Below are 20,033 nucleotides of genomic sequence, written 5' to 3' on the forward strand. Positions count from 1 at the left end.
GGACGGAGGGTCACGATGACAGATGGGGTTCGGGTCTATGCGGTGACAGGCGAGGAAAGGAGGGCATTTCCGGCAGGAAGAGCAGAACCACAATGGGTCTCACAGAAAAGGGTGACAGCTGGCTCCTGGCTCCTTCTCCCAGCCTTAAAGTGACCCTGAGAGACCACTGGTCATGCTTGAAGGAGCCCCTTTCGGGAGGGCGTGTTTGCCTCCACTCCCCACGCACATCCTGTGGCTGTCCAGATGTTTGTTGAATGAATACAAGAGAAAGGCGTGAATGGGGCTATGTGGCTTGGGGCGGCACATGATCTCGCTCCTTGGGCCCCGGTGTCCCTTTATGTACGGCAGATCACGCCTACAAGCTTGAATCCTGGGTTTGGGATGAGCACGGCCTTCCGAGAGCCGTTTCCGAGTGGGCTTTAGGCTCGGCCTCCCCGGATCGGCAGCGGATAGGGCCGCTCCTCTGTCCGGCCTCCCCTCGGGACCAGCAGCCCCGCCCCCGCAGCCCCGCCCCACCTCCCTTTGTTTCTCTGGACCACGCCCACTCCGCATTTCTCCCTCTCCATTGGTCGGGGGGCGGGCCCTGAGCGCCCAGAGCCGCGGGGGGCGGGGCGGAGGGGCGCGGGTGGGGCGAGTGCGCTTGCGCGGTGCTCGAGTCGGCCGTCGCCTCGCGCCGGCTGCTTCTCAGCTGAACCGGAGCCCGAGGCTTAGACGGCGACAGGCTGAAGCGACGGTGGAGGCGACCCCGCCCCGGGGCTCCTTTGTTGCGGCGGCAGCGGCTCTGCAGGGTGCTCGGTTCCCCGGCGCTGGCGGCAGGAGCGGGCGCTGCCGAGGCGGCGGCCTGAGGTGAGGCGCGGGCGGCAGGACGGACGAGGCCGGCGTCCCGGGGCCGGACGGGGATTCCCGGGCGGGCAGGGGTCACGGAGCGGGCGAGGTGCGCGGCCGGGTCGGTGTCCCGGGGCCGGGAGGGGGCCCCAGCCGGGCAAGGGTCCCAGGCCGGAGGGTGGGGGACCTGGGTCCCTTGTGGGGCGCAGGCGTCACGGAGCCGGGCGGAGGTCCCGGGGCCGGGCGGGGGCCCAGGCGGCAGGCATCCCGGACGGGGCGGGGGTTCCCGGGCCTGGTGCGGCACGTCTGAGCGGGGCGCCGTGGGGTCGCTGCTCGAGGTGGCGGCGGCCGCCGCCCTGCGGGACCGCGGGGCGGGCACAGGGACGGGGACTGGCCGGGCTGTCGCGAGCCCGGGCGCCCCCGGATTGTTTAGGCCGCGGAGTGGCACCGAGGGGGCTCCGCGCCTGCTGCGTGCGGCCCGGCCCGGCCCCGCGCGCGGGGTCCCGGCACCCCCGCCCCCCGACAGCGGGGCGCCGTGTCTCAGCCCCGCTCACCCCGAGGTGTGGCTGCCTCCCCGTGGCCTGTGTGTCGCGGAGGCGGCTCGGCCGGGAGCCCTGGAAATCCTGCGAACAGGGGATTTATCCCCGCCCTCCCCTCCGCCAGGGAGTGACTGGTTCGGTGTGTCTCGTGGAGGGTGACTGCGTGGACCCTCGATCGTGGGGGCTCTGGCCACCCTGAGAGGGGGGGCTCTTTCTTGTTCCCCCACTGGCCAGTGAGTGTGTCACCGAGCGTGGCTTTGCGTGGACCCGTGCGCGTGGTGTCTCAGCTATCCTGTGAGTTGGGGGGCTTTGCCCAGTCCCCTCCCCACGTGACTCGTGGGAGCGTGAACCCGGGCCTGCCCCCCACCCCAGCAACGTGTGTATGCGCGTGCGCACACTGGGGGGGTGTCTTCGTGTGCTGAGGGGTCCTTGTGAGGGCCCTGGTGCCCGTCGGGGTGCAGGTCGGGCGCGGCGGGCGGCGTTGGGGGCGCAGTTGGCCTGGGTAGGACTGGACGGCCCGCCCGCTCTGTGGTTACTGTCGGATTTGCCGGATGAGCAGGAGCGGGAGGGGCGCCGCCGGGCCGCAATCTCCGGGGCTGCCCCCCACCCCCACCCTCCCCGTCCCTCTCTGCCGGGTCCCCTTCCCCGGGGAGTGCCAGCCTTCACCGCGCACGCCCGGGGTGGCTCTCCAGGCCGCCGCGTTTCCTGCCCGGCGGCGGCGCGAGGCTGGGCCAGCGGGAGCCGGCTCTGATTGGAGCGAGCCGAGCCCCTCTGCCCCGCGCTTCTTGATTCTTCCGTTAGGATTGGGAGGAAAAAAAATCTGGTGAACCAGATTTAACTTTGCAGCCCTCAGCGCCTGGAGAGTGGAGGAAACGCTCCCAAGAATTTGGCGGGCTGGAAATGCGTCTGAAGGAGGAGGATCCGCACCCGCGGAAGGAGGCCCGGGCCGTTACAGCCGGAGGTCAGGTTTCCGAAGGGACCTCGAGGGGAGGCTGCCGGAGGGAAGGGAACCTCGGGTTTCAGCCTGGTGCCAAGGCCTGGCAGGGCCCTGCGGGCTTGGGGTCCCTCGGCCACTCCAGTAGAGAGGAATGTTCACGGCCTTTTCAGCAAACTTGCAAAAACACCTACCGTGGCCCAGGGGTGGTTCTCTGCCCCGAGGGATGCAGAGTCAAGGCCAAGCCTTTCACCACATTCGCTACTTCGTGCAGTGTCTGGTCTGGGCCAAGGAGCAGGCAGGCCCTGCCCGACCCCCACCCGGCCTTTCACCGTCCCATTCCTCCACCCTCAGCTCCAGCCACTGCAGCGCCCTCACCCGTCCTTAAGGTCTCAGCTGGGGTGACACCTTCCCGCTGAAGCTGTCCCTGGGGTCCTGTGTCTTGTCCTCTGAGAGCTGTGGTCTCTGAGGACGGATGCGTAGCCGGAGGCACTGCTCAATAGGTGCTCTGGTGCAGGTGGGCACACTGTGTGCCCAGAGGTGGGAGGAGGCAGCGCCGAGTGGGAGACCCTCTTCCTGTACCACGCACTCAAGCCTTTGTTTGGCCAAAAAGTCCTTACGGCTTTTTCCGTAAACTAAAAGACACATTTTTCATTTTCACCCATAACTTTACTGATTTGGATATTTTGAGTGTGTCGGCTCTCTCCTGAGTGGTATAATGTTGATTGTTCTGTGTTAATGTGTCTAAATGTGTCTATTTGATCGCTGTCAACTTCGACTGGCCTGCCCGACCGGGGAGCAGCGTCCAGAGAGAAATCTCCAGCAGGAAAGTTTGCACACCACTATTCATGTGTACGATCAGTCGCAACACCTTCTCCATACACTACACAAATCTTTTTTTTGTTTTGCATTTGTCACATTTTTAATAATAAAATTATTATTGAAATAATAAAGCATAATATGCCAAAAATGTTGCATATTTTCTTTCACTTTCAATATTAAAATTGTTACACAACAATTCACCAGTTTTGATGATGGTTTTTAAATGCGTGCTGACAGCTGTCACAATGCAGCCTAACAAATTGTTTCAAGTGCAGTTAAAGGCAACTAAAAGCACTAGAGCCATCGTGCAGAACAGACTTTTTGGCCAACCCCATAGTTTGCGTGGTTTAGAATCTAGTTCCTCAACTCTCCAGAGGGTGTTTAGATTATTTGTTCTTACTGCCCAGTGTTTGTTGCAGAGCGTAGAGCACTTGATTGGAATTTATTGGGGCTGATTCTGGCTCTGGAATTAAGTTGCTCTGTGCCTGCACGGCCACTGCTCCTGGCTTTCAGGTTCCTCACTGTGGAGGGTCTGAAACCAGGCAAGAATCGCTCAGCTCTACCCTTCCATTCCTTCCGCCCGATCTGGTGGAGGCGAGTTCTCGTAGTGACTGACAGCGGTCCGAACAATGGGGGTCTTTGCATGTGTCCATTCTGAAGTGAAGCTGCTTTTCCTCTTCCCGGAGGGCGTGCACCTTGTCTCAGAGTGACGGCCAGGCTCTGGAGTCTGCGGCGGGAGCTTGCTCCACGTCGTTCTGTCGTCTTGCGCCGTGCTCTTCAAAATTACGGCTCACTGGCCACACCTGCGCTATACGTGTCTACGTCATTGGCTGGGCGGGCGCCGTGATGAAATCACTAGGGGCAGCCCTGCGGTAGCCTTTCGTCGGCCTTTTCCGTGCCGCGTGACGTCTGCCCCCTGTAGCCTCTGTGTGTCCCAGGCTGTAGCCGAGGTTTCAATGTGGGGAGTCTGAAATACATGGAACTCTGGGGGTGCCTCGAGGAGGCATATGTGGTTTTGCACAATGGTTTAAAACACAGTTTAAAATGATTACTTGCAAAAAAATTGCATCGTATGTTAAATGACTTATAAGAAAGCTCCAATCCCGAGGAATGTGGTAATTAACCCTTTGAGATGCTCATCCCCCTTCCAGTGGACCTGCTTGGCTAGATGGGCTTTCTCCGACGGCACGGGTGTGCCCGCTGCTCCTGTGGGGTGACGGGCGTGGGAGACCAAGGGCGGCTGTCTGGTCGGGCGGCGGTGCCTCCGAGTCACAATTTTCACTTGACTCGGCCGGACTTTTGTCTTCTCTGGGTTTTTGTTTTTTTTTTTTTAAGCACTTTGTTTCATGCTGCACGTGGTTGGTTTCGTTAGGGACCTCACTCCAGGAGGGTCCTCAGAAACAGCTGGGTTTTCTTCGTGGCTTTCTGAGACTGCGTTGCTCCAGCGTTTCGCCGCAGCTGAACCAGCGAATGCTTGTCCTGTGCGGAGAGGGGAACTGGTCAGTGGCAGGCCTGGCGTTTACGTGGACGGGGTGGGTGACGAGGGGTCTTTCCCGGAGGGGCGTGCCTGCGGAGGGGGAAGGTGGAGTTCGAAGGCCACACTCAAAGCCGCCCTCTCGTTCCTCACCGAAGGAAGAGAGTCCTGTACTCTCCCCAGGGGCCCGGGCGGGGAGCTGGGTTCGCCCGCTGAAAGCACCGGCGGGCATGATGCTCTAGAACCCCCTTTCCCTTCGAGCGTTACTGGCCTGACAGTTAGAAGTTCAAAGGTAAACTTTTCTCACACTGCAAGTCAAAGTCTTTGTGTTAACCACCCCCTCACCTGTCCACATCACCTACCAAATGGTTTTTCCTTCTCTCTTCTCCATGTTAAAGTCCTTGCCACGTGTGTGTCTGTTATCTAGGCCACCTCGAAAGCTTTCTGGGTGTTGAGAAGACGCAACTGTACATTGTACAGTAAAGCCAACTTACTTCAGCTCTTTTGGATGGGAGACCCAAGACCCGGACCAGACATGGGGCCCTAGCGAGGCTTTGGCCAAGTCCAAGTGCTGCTCGGGGCTTCGGTTCCCCGTCTGCCAGGTAGAGTTGTTACTGACACCTGTTAGTGACATCCGGCTCAGGGGGCCGCTCTGAGGGGAGACAAAATCACCGACGCGGTGAGATTGATAAGTTGCAAAATACGATGTTGCCAAGGAATTTTAAAAAATGCTTTATTAAGAATTTAATGAATCTGGTGGGTTTTTCTTTCAAGTCCCAAATGTTGCATCTACAGATCTTGCATTGGAGGTGTGTTGGGCATCTTCACCTGGGCTCGTTTTCTCTCTTTAACTGTTTGATAGTTCAGTGTGTTGGGGGAAGACAGAATTCAACTTTCAGTCACTGTTCCTCTTTTGTAAACAGGGCTGCCGAACGTATATAGTTCAGCCTTCAGCGGTCTCTTCAGTTGTTCCTTGAATGAAGCGTATTTTCTTGACGCTTCAGTTCCAAACTTGACCCGTCTGGCGGTTGGGAAAGGCAGTAGGCGGCCCGAGGTCAAGGTCAGCAAAGTGGTCCTGGTCTCATTTGAAATTCCCAGAGGGCAGCCAGCATCCCTGCGCCCTGGTGCCCCCTCGGGGCTCTGCTCCCCTCCACGCCAGGCACCGTTTGTGCGGGGCATCTCCCACCGCCAGGCTGCCCCACCTGTCTTTCTCTTCCGCTGCCCCCTCTTCCTGTCACCGACCCCACGAGCCTCCGTTCCCCAGGCCGGCAGCGGCAGGGAGAAGAGGCCTGGAGCACAGGCACCGGCCCTGGAGCACAGTGCATTTGGTAGGCGGGCCTCTCTGCAGCTCACCTGTGATGTGCTCACACACCGCACTGTGCCCCGTGCGGGCGGACGTACGGGGGTGGGACTCGGGGTGACGGGCTGGGGCTCACCGTCGGCCGGAGAAGCAGACCCGAATGGGACTTAAGTGCGGTGTCACGAGCTCCTCCTCCACAGGCCCTCGGGGGCATTTGGGGGCCGGGCTGGCCTTCTCCCACATGCTGTTGAGGGGCTGCCAGGCAGGTCGGGCGTCGGTAGGCATGTAAGTTAAAGGAGGGGCAGTGCATTTCCCGAAACCTGAAGCGTGTGGGTGTCCCGGGCAGTGTGGAATTCCCCGGGCTGCCTGTGTCAGACCCGGTCTCGCTCTGTTGTTTGGGCGGGAGGCGGCCGTCCTGCCTTCTGACGGGGGAGCCAGCTGCCTCTTGTTGGCCGTCGGCCCCGGGACAGGTGCTCCGCGGGGTTTTTTCGTGTGTGTGTCACTGTGTGAGTTTCCCGCTGCTGCTGTGACGAGTGGCCACAGACCTAGGACTTGAAGCAGCACAGGCCCATGATCTCACGGTCCTGTGGGCTAGACGTCTGACTCGGGCCTCCCGGGGTGAAGGACGAGGTGGGGGCAGGGCCGGCCGCCTGCGCCGCGCGGGCTTCCTGGCAGTCCCAGAGGCCTGTCCCATGCTGGCTGCCAGCTGGGGGCCCTCAGCCCTGAGAGCCCCTCTGCGGTCCTTGCCCACGAGCCCCGGCCCCTAGGCCCAGCGAGGACCCTCGGCCTCTGCTCCCGTGCCCTGCCCGCCTCGTCTGCGGTATCGCTCCCACCTGGAGAAAGCTCTCTGTGTGTAAGGGCTCCAGCGCTCCGACTGGGCCTGCCGTGGTAGCCCGGGAAGGTCCCCTGGGTGAGGCCTGGCGAAGGCCTTTTGTTCTGTGCCGTGACGGAGCCACAGGTTCCAGGCCTGAAGCGTGGGCACTTGTGGGGGCCACCCTCCTGCCTTCCACAGTCACCAGGTCCGTTGATGACCACGCCCAGTGAGGTTGTCACTGTTACCCTCAGGTGGCAAACGAATACGCCGAGCCACCAACGTTTTCAGCAAATTGGCCACACCCTCGCGATCCCTGTTACATGACAACACCGCTCACCTGACCCGCTCTCGAGCGGATGGTGGGGGTTACAGCGACGAGACGGGGCCGTCGGCAGCAGAGCTGGATTTTGTGTTTTGAGCATTTGAGTCACCCGCTCTGATCAGAGGAGTTTGGCCAAGAAGTCATGAGAGGAGTTTCTAGAAAAAACACCCCTGTGGGGAGGTCGGGGCCTCGCCTTTCCAGAGGCCGCGTGAAGGGCTCTTTCTTCCCGGGGTGGAGGGGCGTGACTTCGTGTCTAAAGGGAAACAGCTGAGTCAGCCCAGCAGGGACTCCGGTTCCTGAGTGTGAGGGACTCTGCTTCAAGGCCCGAGCAAAGCCCAATAAACAGTCTTTCTCTCCATCCACAGCGAGGGGTGGGGTGTGACCTTCTGGTCAGGAGACGGCTGGTGACAGTCACCCAGCGTTTAAGACCAAGCGTGACCTCTTTGGACCATGTAGATGTTTTAAGTCGGTTTTCACTAGGGTTCATTTTTTTTTCTTTATGGTAAGTGAGAAGCTCTGATTTGCAATAAACATCCCATGGTGTAAGAGACTAGAATCTCTGATCCTCAGACTTTCACTCTGGCCTTCAGGAACCCACCACCCGCCCGAAACCCTGTGCAGCACCCCTGCAGCCTGCACCTGTGGGTGCGTGCACGGAGGGGGCGGGGGCGGCCTGCAGCTTCCTGCACGTCTGCAGGGTTCGGACTCCAGAAGGTGTAAGAACACACCACCCAACGGGACATCCCTGTCAGCCAGCTGTCAAGATTTTGTTTAACAATTAGATACCCCTTCTGAACAAAGTTATACAGGAGCATAGTTTTAAGAGTGGAAAGTTCTACAAAGCTTAGAACAAAAAAACAGCACCTGCCCTGCCCTCCTCCGCCCTGACCCCTGCGTCCAGAGCGGCCCTTTCGGGGTTGGCGTGTCTGCGGACTCCGTGCTGGGGAGGCGCCCTGCCTTGGGGTGGTGGTGGGGGCACTCAGCCCGTCATCCCTGCCCCCACTGCCGCCCACCCTCAGGCCTCTCAGCGTGCTGGTGGTGACGGTGTCAGTTTGACATTCAGCAGCACTGGTTATGGTATGATATTATTCGCAGCTGACTTATTTAGTCTATTTTGATTTCATTTTCTTTTTTTATACTTTTTCCTCTCTCCTGTTTTGTTTTTCCTTTGTATCTGTCATTTATTCACCCCCCCCCCCAAAAAAAAACAACAAAAACACAACAGCGGTTCGGTCGCCTGAGCACACATTCGTACACGTCAGGGAGCCAGCCCTGCCGGCCTCCCCTCGGGATAACTCCCTCTGGACCTCCCACTCCCCTGCTTTCCTGCGGACCGGGCGCTGTCCCCGCCGCACACACGCCCGTCCTCGTCCTTGTCACACTGCGCTGTCCCCTCCCTGGCCAGGGTGTCTCCTCGTCCTCTGTCACCAGCAGCGTGCCAAGGAGCACTTTTCTCATGATCGTGTGCAACGTTGGAATACTTGACTCTCGCACTTACTTGCTAGTTTGGCTGAGTATAGAATTCTGGGTGAGGAATCACTTTCCTGCAGAATTTTGAAGATAAAATTGGTCAAAAAGCAGGAGTTTGCACGTTCACAGTTAAGCATGCATTCCAACAATTTCCTTGCTTTACAAGGACAGTGTGCACGTACGTATATATTTAATAACATCTAACCTTTATTCACTATTCAGAACATTTCTGTGGAATCCCCCTCTGCCAACTCATGCAGCTTTTGGAGTGAGGCTTTCACTGTGACACCTCCCGGTGAGGAAACCGAGGCAGAGGGGGACCTTGACCCGCAACTGCACACGGGCAGCGAGAGCCGGGCAGTGAGAGCCCGGGCGGGGTGGGGGCGGGCTCCAGAGCGCCCACCGAGGACTCCTGGTGGCCCGGGGAAACCCGTGGCTGCCTCGCCTGCCAGGAGCATGCTGCCGTCCGTCAAGGTGGCACCTGGGAGCTTTCTGTACTCCCGCACCCCACCCCGACTCATGGAGTGGGTCTAGGCCCTGACCAGGGCCCCTGGCGGACTGAAGGGCGTGGCTCTTCCGGCCGACCTGGCTGCCTGGAAGGCAGGTGTAGAACTGAGTGGTTTTGCTAGAAAGGAAAGGCCGAGATGGCTGGACTTGCTCCTGGGGGAAGTTCGGGGACAGCCTTAGGGATTGGACACTTGGGTGGCAGGGGGGGAGGGGAGAGCGCCCCAGCCAGTGACAGGGACTGCGGCCTGGAGCAGCGTGGGCCCCACCCACCCCCTCCCCCATCCCCCCTCTGGAGCGGGTGGTGTGAGGGCTGCTCCCCCTGGGGAGGGGGGCTGGGGCGAGTCAGTGACTCACTGCTGACCCCGCCCCAAATCTCATCTCAGCGCCAGCCCGGACTGGCCCTGACGGACTTTTTTTTTTTAACAAAAGTTCCATTTGACTCTTAGGCATATCTTATCTTTCCAGCTCATAACAGTGTTACAATATTAAAGTTTCATTTCCCATCAGGAAGAGGGTTTAAAGAGTGAGATAATGCACTTTAACAGCGTCACAGATTAAAGGCCTGTCTTTGATGCCTAAGGGGATTGAAGAGGGAGGCCGTGCGGCACGCCCGGCCCCGTGAGAATGGGGGGGGGGGCCGACACACAGGGGCAGCGTGGAACAGTGGCTTCCCAGCGACCGACCGGGAGGGTCTCAGAAACCCCCTGGGTCGGGCTTTATAGGTAAGGTGGGATGTGGCCCCTCGCCAAGTTGGAAAACGGAAGCAAATCTCAGTGAGGCAGCCTCGGTACATCTCCTCTCTGAACAAAGGTGCCGAGGTTGGGGTCCGCGGCGTTTTACCTGACTGCCCGAGTCCTCCCTGGGGGCAGGTGGGCCTGAGGGAGGGGTTCGCGGCTGCTGAGGATCCCAGGGTTTGCCGGCTGCTGTCCACGGGGCAGCCCATTTAGTGTGATCTCAGAGGGAAGCACAATTTCTACTGGAGATGAAGGCTTCAGAAGCCTAGAGGTGTTGAACAGAAGTTGTTCCAGGCCACATCACTCTAAGGGGAGAAATGAAATGCTTACACTAAGAATTTGACTTCGAAGCCCTTGACCTTCCTGTCACACGCGGTCACTTCCCCGAATGGTGGGGGGTGACTAAGGACTCGGGGCAGCGGGTTTGTGGGAAGACAGACGGCCTGGGATGGTCCCGCCGGCCTGGAGTGCACAGAATTGCGCCTCTGGGCCACGGGCTGGCCTCTGAGCCGCTGGCCTCTGGGCCACGGACTGGCCAGCCACCAGCTGTGGGGCACGCCTGGCTTCAGCCTCCGCTCTGTGGGGCTAGACGGACCGAGCGCATAAGAAAGGCAGGCGCTGTGTATTCGGAGTTCAGGGTTTGGCGGAGACCAGAGGCAGGCAGGGGGGTGGGAGAGCTTCCCAGCGGAGACAGTAAGGGTTCCCTGGGGTCCCTGAGGAAGCTTCTAGAAGGGGTGTCCCAGGTGGCAGGTTAGTATTAAGTTGGACGTGGGGCAAAATCAGGGCGACTGTCGATGACCGACCCCGTCCTGGCTGACTGTCACCGGCATCGTGGCCCAGCCCCTGCATTGCCACGAGAGATGGCAGGCTGACCTCCTGCGGCCTGACTGAGAGCAGGCCGGCCACCTGGGCCGGTGGCCGTGGGCTGTGGGTCACAGTTCTGTTTCTACGTGAGGTCTGGCCGCCGTCCGTGTGTACCTTCAGCCACTCATCTTTCCTTGTTGGTGAGAAGATAAGTGACAGACATGTCGTGCACTGTGGGGTGTGGCACGTCCCCCGCAGGAAATTTTTCCCACCGATGGGAGTCCGAGGGCCTGGAGACTGCCGGCCCGTCGGCCTCAAAGGTTCTCACTAGGACGGCTGCCGCCGGGCGGCCTCAGCGCCAGCGCGGTTCACCCGTGACGGGCACCGGCTTCTGTCCACTGCCAGCTCTTTGCCACCGTGGCCCCCTTTTGTGCGTCTCACGGTTTGCTCCCCCACCCACCCCAGAAAAGGGAGGTGCTTTTCTGCCTCCTGTGTTGGCACAAAGGCGTGGCCCGTGGACGTGCACGTGGTCGCCTTCTGTCTGTTACGACCGGGTCAGCACATTTGCTTCAGTGCTGGGCTCGAACGTGAGCAAGTGATGGGACGCCATTCCCCAGGCCCTAGAGAAGGAGGCCCCTCTCCCGTCGCCGGTCTCTGCCCTGCAACCCCACACCTGCTTCCGTTGGGTCTTTTTGCACGGTGTCCCGGGCACAGTCAAGCGTACAGGGAGAACTGCGTCTCCTTTGCAGACACACAGGGAGGCGGAACGGAAACAGCACTCTCGGCTGTCTGGCTTCCTGGGGCGGGTGTTCGGGCCGCTCCCCGTCTCCCCGTCTCCGGGAGTGAGGGGGAGCGCTGCACTGCAGCGGTCTGTGAGGCTGCGTGTGCGGCTGCGTGGCTGCGTGTGCGGCTGGGCGGGTGCCTCTGTTTTGTATCCTCACCTGAGCACAGGCCATGCTCAGGATTTTAGAGAGGGGGGAAGGAGGGAGAGAGGGGGAGAGGGGGAGAGAAACATCCATGCAAGAGAGAAACATCCATCGGTTGCCTTTCCTATGTACCTGACAGGGGACTGAACCCACAACCTAGACATGTGCCCTGACCGGGAATGGAACCCGTGACCTTTTGGTTTACGAGATGATGCTCCAACCAACTGAGCCACTCTGGCCAGGGTGATGGCGGATTTTCTGCACCCTGGCCAGTGCTGTGTGTTCGTAAATGTTTTGTTCTTTGCCAGTCTCACAGACGGGTTCACAGAAAACGCCCTTATGTTAAGGAACAGGACATGGAAGCTGGGGGGGGGGGGGCAGGTGCATCGCCCGGCCTCACGGTAGATGGGGAAGCTCCCAACCTGATCTAGTCTTCTGATTCCAACACTTGGTTTTTTTGGAGGCAAGTTGGTATAATATATATATATATTGCTTTTGACAAGTTAATGATTAGGTACTACTTAGTTCCTCTCCTGGATTATGAATCTTATGTTGTGTGTGTGGAAAGGAATTCTGAGATTTAGAGAACTTTTTACCGAGAGCCTAGGACATCCCTAAACAGGCAGTGCGGATTTTTCTGCTTTTTAATCTGAAAACCTGTCTAAGCTGTCTTTTGACATTCTGAACCTTTTGATACAGATACTTATTCTAAGGGGGGAGTGCCGGCATTTTGTCCTTTAGGGTTGCACTGTTCCTGGTAAGGGGTGGTGGGGGTTTTCGTGAGTAGCCTTTTTAGTTTGAGAAAGTCTTCTGAGTTCAGTTAATGATATTTTCCATGTGATTTAGAAGATGGCTTGTGGAAGCAAATACAGTTTCGAAATTAAGTTTGCTCTTTTTCCCTAATTAAACCGTCTTTCCTTCTTTCCTTCATGCAGTACAGTGACAGCATAAAAATGCGGATAAAGCCACTGGGTTTAGCTGTCATTCGGAGAAGGGTGACCCCCTAATGTGGGGTCACCAAATTTATTCCAAAAAGGCCGTGCATAGAAATGTGGATATTGTCAAGCTCCCCAATATATGAATTGTGTGGTGCAGTTCATGTGTGAATTGTGTGTGCATGCGTGTTCGCTGGCTTACGGTGTAGGACTCAAGGGACACTGGTGAAGAAAACCGTCCTGACAAATCTCCGAGAGCCGCCGAGCCCTGAGGACGGGCCGTGCCGCATTCACGCTGAAGGTGCGTGCGCACTCACCGGGCGGCTCTGTGCTTGGTGATCGTGTGTGTGTGTGGGGGGGGTGTGGGCACCTGTTTTGAATGTGCTCTTCAGCCTTAGCCTTCCTACGCAGGCGGGTTTGGCTTTGTGTGGGGCGTCGGGCCCGAGACAGGCTGTGTGAATTCCCCTTCCCCTGTCCACCGATTCCCTCTCTGATGGGTGGTCTTCGTGTCTCGTCCGGCCTCGCTGTTTCCCCCCAGCGTGCGTGCAGGAGTCCGGGCCGAGCCGCTCCCGAGAGGCCAGGCCCGTCTTCTAGCCGCGTGCATTTTCACGCAAACCAGCCAGCCCTCTGGCTGTTTTCACGGGCTGCGCACCAGCGTCCTGCCGGGGGTCAGGGGTCGGGTGGCCTGGCTCTGGCCTGCGTGCAGCGATAACCAGTGGTGGCGCATCCATTCCCTGGCCCCAGCAGAACGGCGGATGAGGGTCTGTTTCCTGAGCGGCCTTGCAGCCGGCCATTCACCGCCCTCCTCGCTGGGCCGCGCCAGGTGTGGCGGAGCTGACGAACAAAGGAAGGCACATCTGTGACCCCTGGGGGGTCACAGTCCAGAGTCAGATGCAGGAGGGGGGCTGACCGCCCTGGGCAGGGTTCGGACTGGGGCAGCCGGTGGTCCCAGCCCCCCGGAGTGGCTGCGCTCTGAGGACGGCTCTGATGGAGAGAGGCACGAGGTTGCTGAGGGAGGTCTCAGCCTCGGAGCCTCGGGTTCCTGCCAGAGAGGAGCGAGGGGCGGTGTTCTGCGTTGGTTGGCACAAGGGTCAGCGGTTCACCTGTGTGCGCCCAGCCCACACTGGACGTTGGGGTCACTCAGTTTCACCTCCCGTCTCTGCCCGCCTGGTGCACCTGCTCGCTCCTGCAGAGGCTCCCGGGGACCACTGTGGCGGCGGTGCTGACGACGAAACACCAGTGGCGAGCGCTGCTGCTCTCGCCGCCTCTCGGGGCCGCGAGGGGTCCTGGGTGCATTTGCTTCCGGATGTTCCCACGTGCACTCACAAATGCGCATGGCAGTTTGGGGGCACCTTTAAAAACCAAGTGGTGAGTACTTGACGTATGCTGTTCCGGAAGCCCCGCCCCCGGCGGTCTGCACGGGGCACTGGGTCACACGCGGCAGCCAGACCCAGGGCGGTGACAGCTGATGCGCACGCTTGCACCTGCCACACGCCAGGTCCTAGGGACCGAGCTCGGGATATGAGCTGGGTCTTAGGATTTTCACACCAAGCCTGCGTGTGAATACTGTTATTCTGACACGTTACACATGATGAAACGGTGGTAGTGAGAAGCTAAGCTGCCTCCTCAAGCTCATGGCATCATTTCCAAGAGAGATGACACATTTTTAAAAACTCGTTAAATTCTAGTGATTTGCATTCACTCGTCCCAGGAACTATTTCTTGAGTGCCCCGCTCTGGGTGCCGGGTGCTGCCCCGGAGCTTTTCCTGACAGCACGTATGGAAGGGGGGCGGGGTGGGGAGGGGACGGTCCTCGGGCACAGACCCCGCCCGTGCCCCAAAGGCGAGCCTGGGGGGGTGGGGCCCGAGGGGTCTGCACAGTCCTGGGGCCCCAGTTCTCACCACGGCCTGGCCCCGGTCCCGCCATGGCACACACACTGTTTGGAGGTACCGGCTCCCTGAGGCTGACCGAGTGGGGGTTCGCGCTGCCCAAGTGGGAGCCTGGCAGGTCAGTCTGACGGCCCTCCAGTTGGCCTGCTGTCACCCTCAGTCCTGGGGGGGTCGCTCTGGGGCTGGAGCGAGGGGCCCACCAGCAGCAAGGGGGCATGTCATAGCAGGTGGGTTTGCTGCTGGCTGTGACGGGTCAGACTTCCCTGCTGTTGCCCACTTGGGTGAAAACTTCCCACGCGTCTTGGGTTTCGCTGAGGGGCTCCGGGCTTAGAGCAGGGCCTGGAAGTTTGTTGGCTGAGACGGCCCATGTGCAAGTGCAGTCGGAAGGCTTTGTGCCACGAGGAGAGAAACCCCGCAGGGGGCCGCGCGCCTCGGTGCCGGAGGGCGTCCGGCACTGGGCGGTGAGTGTCGGACCCGCACGACACGTTGTGTTCCAGCTGCCTGCTTTCTGTGCCCTTTCGGCAAGTTTTATGTGGGTGTCGCCTGGACAGAAAGCATGACATCAGCTTCTGCCGCCAAGTATTTATAGCAGTGGCACCTCCTATGTGGGTCACTTTCTGAGCTGTGGTTTCTTTAGGAAAATTGCAGCTCTCCTGCCCGGGGCACACCGCCCACTCAAGGTGCTGTCCTTTCCGAGTGCCGTCAGAGATGCTGTGCGACAGAGGCGGTGGCCGGCAGGACGTGCCCTCTCCATGTGCCGTCTGATCGCCCGGCTGAAGGGGGCCTGCGGAGAGCCGGCCTGGCCTGTGCTTGGCCTGTGCGCGCTGAAGCTCGGACCGCCTCTGCCTCCTGCTTCTCCTCCTGCTTCTCCTCCTCCTCCTGCTTCTCCTCCTCCTCCTGCTTCTCCTCTTCCTGCTTTGCCTCCTCCTTTTCCTCTTCCTCCTCCTCCTCCCCATCCACCTTTCTAAAACATCTGTTAATAAAAACTGAGCAAGTATTTTGGTGTTCTTCCTTTGCCAGCAGTCTCCGCCAGCTGCACTTCCCAGGGTGAGCCTGGGAACGTGAGAGAGGAAGCCTGCTTCCCTCCGGTGAGGGTCGTCACTGCTCACGAGTGAGGGGCTCCCGGGGGCTGGGTGTCGAGAGCGGCTTTGCACACGCGCCCTCCTTCTGTCCTCACAGTCAGTCACCCGGCTGAGAGCGTGGGTGCTCACCCCAGTGCACGACGAGGGTGCTCAGGTCCGAGCGGCGGAGGAAGCCCCCCAAGGTCCGAGCCCAGCTCAGAAGGTCCGAGCCAGCCCGGTGGTCTGGTTCCGGACCCCGGAGGCCCCCAGCTGCCCACGGGCTAGAGTGGCCCTGGCGTGGCCAGCCTTTTTGCTGTCCACCCTAGGCATTCATTAGAACGGAACTGTCCTGCGAAGTATTTGAATGTTTCAGTTTCAGTCTTGCATTTCATGATACAGGGAGTCATACCTCAGGCGTGCGTAGACAGAAACATTTGCCATCCTGTCACGGGGGTTTACCGTGGTGACTTTTCTTCCCTGCGGGAGTAAATTCCTGGTTCATAGGTGCACACGCTAGTTCTTTTTCTTACTGCACATTTTTAGCTGTTGTCAGGCTTTGTTCAGACCTACATCTTTCGGACGTTCTACCTGGACGTTTCATGCTGCCCGTCCAGTATGTCACCTGAGCGGAGGTTTCACCCAACAGGGCTTGCGACGCACCGAGCACAGTCTCGTCCCAGGCAGGTGCGGGGCCACTCCCGGGGCGCTGGACGTCTGTGGACGCTGTGAGCCTGACCTGAGCCTCACACCATGCACACAGGCGCCTCGGAAGGGGCTCCAGGCACATGTGCAGGACCGTGAGCCTCTAGGAGAAACGCCATGCAGCGTCTTCGAGATTGAGGGCTGGACCCAGAAGCCTCGCTCGGACTCGGCACCGGAAGTGCAGTCCGCACGAGGAGGAGCCGGCAGATGGGGCTTCCCCGGCTCAACAGCACGGCTTTGCTCCGGGCTCCCTTAGAGGGCGAGAAGGCCAGCTGCCGACGGGGAGAAAACATTCACAAAGCACAGTGTGATGCAGGACCAGTATCTACAATAAAGGAGACACTCAAAATTCAACAGTGAAACAACCAGATTAGGAAGTGGTTAGGAAACGTGAAGACATTTCACTGAAGAAGACGTACAGCTATCGTTAGCCGTTATCATTATCAGGAAGAAGAGGTCCAGTATCGTTGGCCATTAGGGAAGTGAGACTAAACCACGCACCTGTCAGGATGGCTAACATAGAAAACAGTGACGGCCCCGGTGCTGGTGGGGACACGGGCTCGCTCTCGGTGGCCGGTGGGAACGTGAACCGGAAACGTGGCCGCTCTGGGAAGCTGGTGGTTTCTTAGAAACAGATGCACCTGCAGCTTCTTCGGGGCTCGGCCGTGACGCCCGCAGGTGTCTGTCCCGGAGACCCGAGGCCCTGTGCTCGCACAGAAACGGGTTCTCACGGGCGCTCGCTGGGTGCGAGTGTTCCTGCCCCTGTACTTCTGAGACCCAGAGACTGGACACAGTTCCGGTGTCCTCCAGGGGTGATGGATGACATGCGGAGACCCCCAGCCCGTGGAGTCCCGCCCGGCCATAGGCAGGCGTCACCTGCCGGGACACACCACCCCCAGGAGCCTCCCCCGAGAGTCAGGCTGATAGAGGGGCCCGCGCCCGGCGTGGTGGACACTTGGTCTGATTCCGTGTGTGGGACGTTGTTTCTCCCTTTCTTCTTCTTTTTTTGTTTTTAATATTCTAGAACCCTTCTAGAGAGAGGGGAAGGGAGGGAGAAAGAGGGGAAGAGAAACATCAGTGTGTGGTTGCTTCTCGTGCTCCCCTCACTGGGAACCTGGCCCGCCACCCAGGCCTGTACCCCGGCTGGGAGTCGGCCCTGTGGTTCACAGGCCAGCACTCGATCCACTGAGCCACACCAGCCGGGGCGGCCGTTCCTTTTTCTTTTTTTCTTTTTACACTGGGCTACAGCGTTTGTCGACATAAAAGACATGCGGACCTGTAGGGGATTTTTGTAAGAGCTCATCTGAGCCAAAGCTGATGACATATATCAGGGTGCAAGACCTCCGGTGCCCAGAGCAACAGTTTTGCAACTTCTCTCATGCCTTTCATTGTAAGGGGGGACCCTAAGGAAGATTCCATGAGGGCTGGGGGGAGCGTGGCAGGTGGGGGGTTGGATTGCAGGACAGATGACGAGACCATGTGCTGTCTTGGGTGGGCGTTTCAGAGGGCAGCTGACCTGGAGGCCCAGGTCAGCGGGTGGGCCCGGCTCAGAGCACAGATCCGCCTTTCACTAAGGAGGTAGCAGCCTGGCGTGACTGCCCACGTGACCTGCCCGGCAGGGACTTATGACCTCTGTAACAGTTTTGAACAGGTGAGCGGGAGGGTTGGGGGGTGTTGTGGAGTGGGGGGCGGGGCGGCAGGAGGGAAGCGGGGCGGCATCAGAGGGCCATGAGAGGCGCCCGTGCTGAGGAGTGCTCTGCGTCCGGCTGTGTTGGTGGCCGGCTGTGCGGTGGCTCTGCACGGTGTCGCCCTCGGGAGGGGTTGGGTGGGACACGGGGGCCTGTCCACGGCCGTTCTCACAATTGCGCGTAAACCCGAGTGACTGGAACACAGAGCCTTGGTATTGGGCTAACTTCATAGCTGGCACTCAATAGGAGTCCAAGAAGCGTTGATTCATGCCCCTCCGTTCTCTCGTGAACACGCCCGCATGAGACGGGTCTCCCCAGGAGCCCTTTGTCGGGCGCTCCTGCTCCCGCGTCAGCGCCGTGCTGCTCTGGTTTGATGTCTCTGCAGAGGAGTCTCACCCCTGAGAAGGTGCCGCTTGCTAAACACACTCCACGGATTTCACTATCCACCGGAAAACTCTTCTAGAGGGTTGAAGTAACCTTTTTTTTTTTTTTTTTGGTTTTGTACAAAATCATTGCTGTTTCTGTAAAAATGGTCCCCATACGTTAGAACGGCAAGAAACTGTGGGAAGGCACACAGGCAGCTGCTCTGAAACTCACCCCATGGCGCCCCCCAGGTGCGAGTGTGTGCCATTCAAGGTCAGCGTCTCCTCCAGCCCCCGCTGGATCGCCTCCCCTCCCCCCGACCGTCTGTCCTGGCAGCCAGTGCCCTCCAGTGCCCTCCTGTGCCCTCGGGAAGTCCCGGCTCTGAGGAGGGAGCCGGTCCACTTGATTGAGGTCCAGGACTGAGTCAGTGGCCAGAACAGAACAGGCTGCTGGGCATTGAGACCCTGCGGATCCCCTGTCTGGGGCCGGCCGTGCCTCCTTCCCACCCCTCATCCCTTGCAGGGGTGGCTTGTTCTCCAAGGGTGGGCCAAGGGCTGGTCTGTCGCCTTCATGGGGGTCTGCCCCACCTGTGGGATTGACTTGTTTGGACGAACCCTCCGAGAGGCTCTGCGGCTGCGCTCTGTGGTCCCGAGGGCGTGTGGCCTTCAGGGTGGCCGTGAACAGCGGGCGGGTGCATGGTAGCTGATGGGACCATGAGGGCATCAAGCTGCTCCTTCCCTCTCCACTGGCCTCTATGATGCTCATGGGCGCTCTGGTCTGCATTTAACCCTGTGCCCCCCTTCTGCTCTGCGCCGTGTTGCCCGGCAGGGCTCTGAGGGTCCGGCAGCATCTCGCACGCCCAGGCGCTCCGACACTCCGCTAGGGAGTGAGTCTGCGAGCGGACCGCATCGGTGACCGCCCAGTGTCTGTCCCGGGACCTGGGTAGGGCCTCCTTGTCATTTCCACCAAGATACACGCCTTCCTCCTTCCCTCTCTGTCGTCCACAAATGTCCATGAAGTGTCTCGTCCAGGCACGACCATGGGAGTTGCAGCTGGCTGTGTTCCTCACGCAGCGTTGCTCAGTCCCACCCGGCCCGTCTTCCGGACCTGCCCCCCCTGTTAACGACAGCTCCAGCCACCCCCTTTCCGGCCGGAGCCCTTCTCCCCCTCCCCCCGCCTCACTGTGCACGTCCCCCACATGCACTGTCCTCCCTCTGGGCCCACTGTCACAGCCCCGAGTTGTTGGCGCCTCATCCTGTTGTCCCGTTGAAACCGGAAAAGCAGGCGTCCATGCTGCCTGCCATCATCAGAACTATTAGATAGACACAAGGGTCGGACTTTTATAGGCACTGCACTCAGATGCCAGGGGTCTGAGGAGACAGCGGGCTGTGTACCCGTACCACCTCCCCTCTAGCCGACCTCTTCATGTGGACCGGAGTGGAGTGGGAGGTCAGGGGTCTGGGACAAAGGTCGGGGGGAGGAGAGTCGCAGTTGGCTGGTTTGGCGCGCTAGGGATTTCTTTGTCTGCCAATCAGCAGTTCTTCATGGCATTCTGGGCACTCCCTCCCTGGGACACCCCGGCTCGGTGGATTCCTCTGTCCCTCGAGGACCCCGGGGGGGCCCCAAGGCCAAACTGCCCCTGGCCTCGTGCGGCCACGCATCCCAGTCCCTGGAGCCCCTGCCCACCCCACTCGGAGTCTCGTGAGCTTATCAGCTGCCGCTGAAGCGAAAACCCGCAGCCCTCGAGCTCCGCTGCGCCCCGGCTCTCCCTCCACCTCAGTGGGGCACCCTCTGCGCCTCATTCCCCTCCTGCCCTCGCAGGGGCCTCCTCGGGACACGAAGGAGCTGTGCGCGCCCGCCCAGGGAGCCTCTGCACAGAAGCTGGCCTTCTGGTGGAGATCCTTATCTCAGGCGGCCCCGGCCC

The 20,033-nt window shown here is 59.8% G+C and overlaps 1 protein-coding gene across 2 annotated transcripts in view; it reads left to right on the forward strand.

Annotated features, from left to right (window-relative positions):
• Nucleotides 1–643: 643 nt before the first annotated feature.
• Nucleotides 644–20,033, forward strand: part of AFAP1 (actin filament associated protein 1) — an 82,826-nt gene continuing 63,436 nt past the window's right edge. For both annotated transcript variants that reach the window (XM_028503784.2, XM_028503788.2), the window contains exon 1: nt 644–846. The gene's annotated coding sequence lies outside the window, so the exon portion shown is untranslated. The remainder of the gene's footprint in view (nt 847–20,033) is intronic.

Source organism: Phyllostomus discolor, chromosome 1, assembly GCF_004126475.2.
Source record: "Phyllostomus discolor isolate MPI-MPIP mPhyDis1 chromosome 1, mPhyDis1.pri.v3, whole genome shotgun sequence".
Taxonomy (NCBI): domain Eukaryota; kingdom Metazoa; phylum Chordata; class Mammalia; order Chiroptera; family Phyllostomidae; genus Phyllostomus; species Phyllostomus discolor.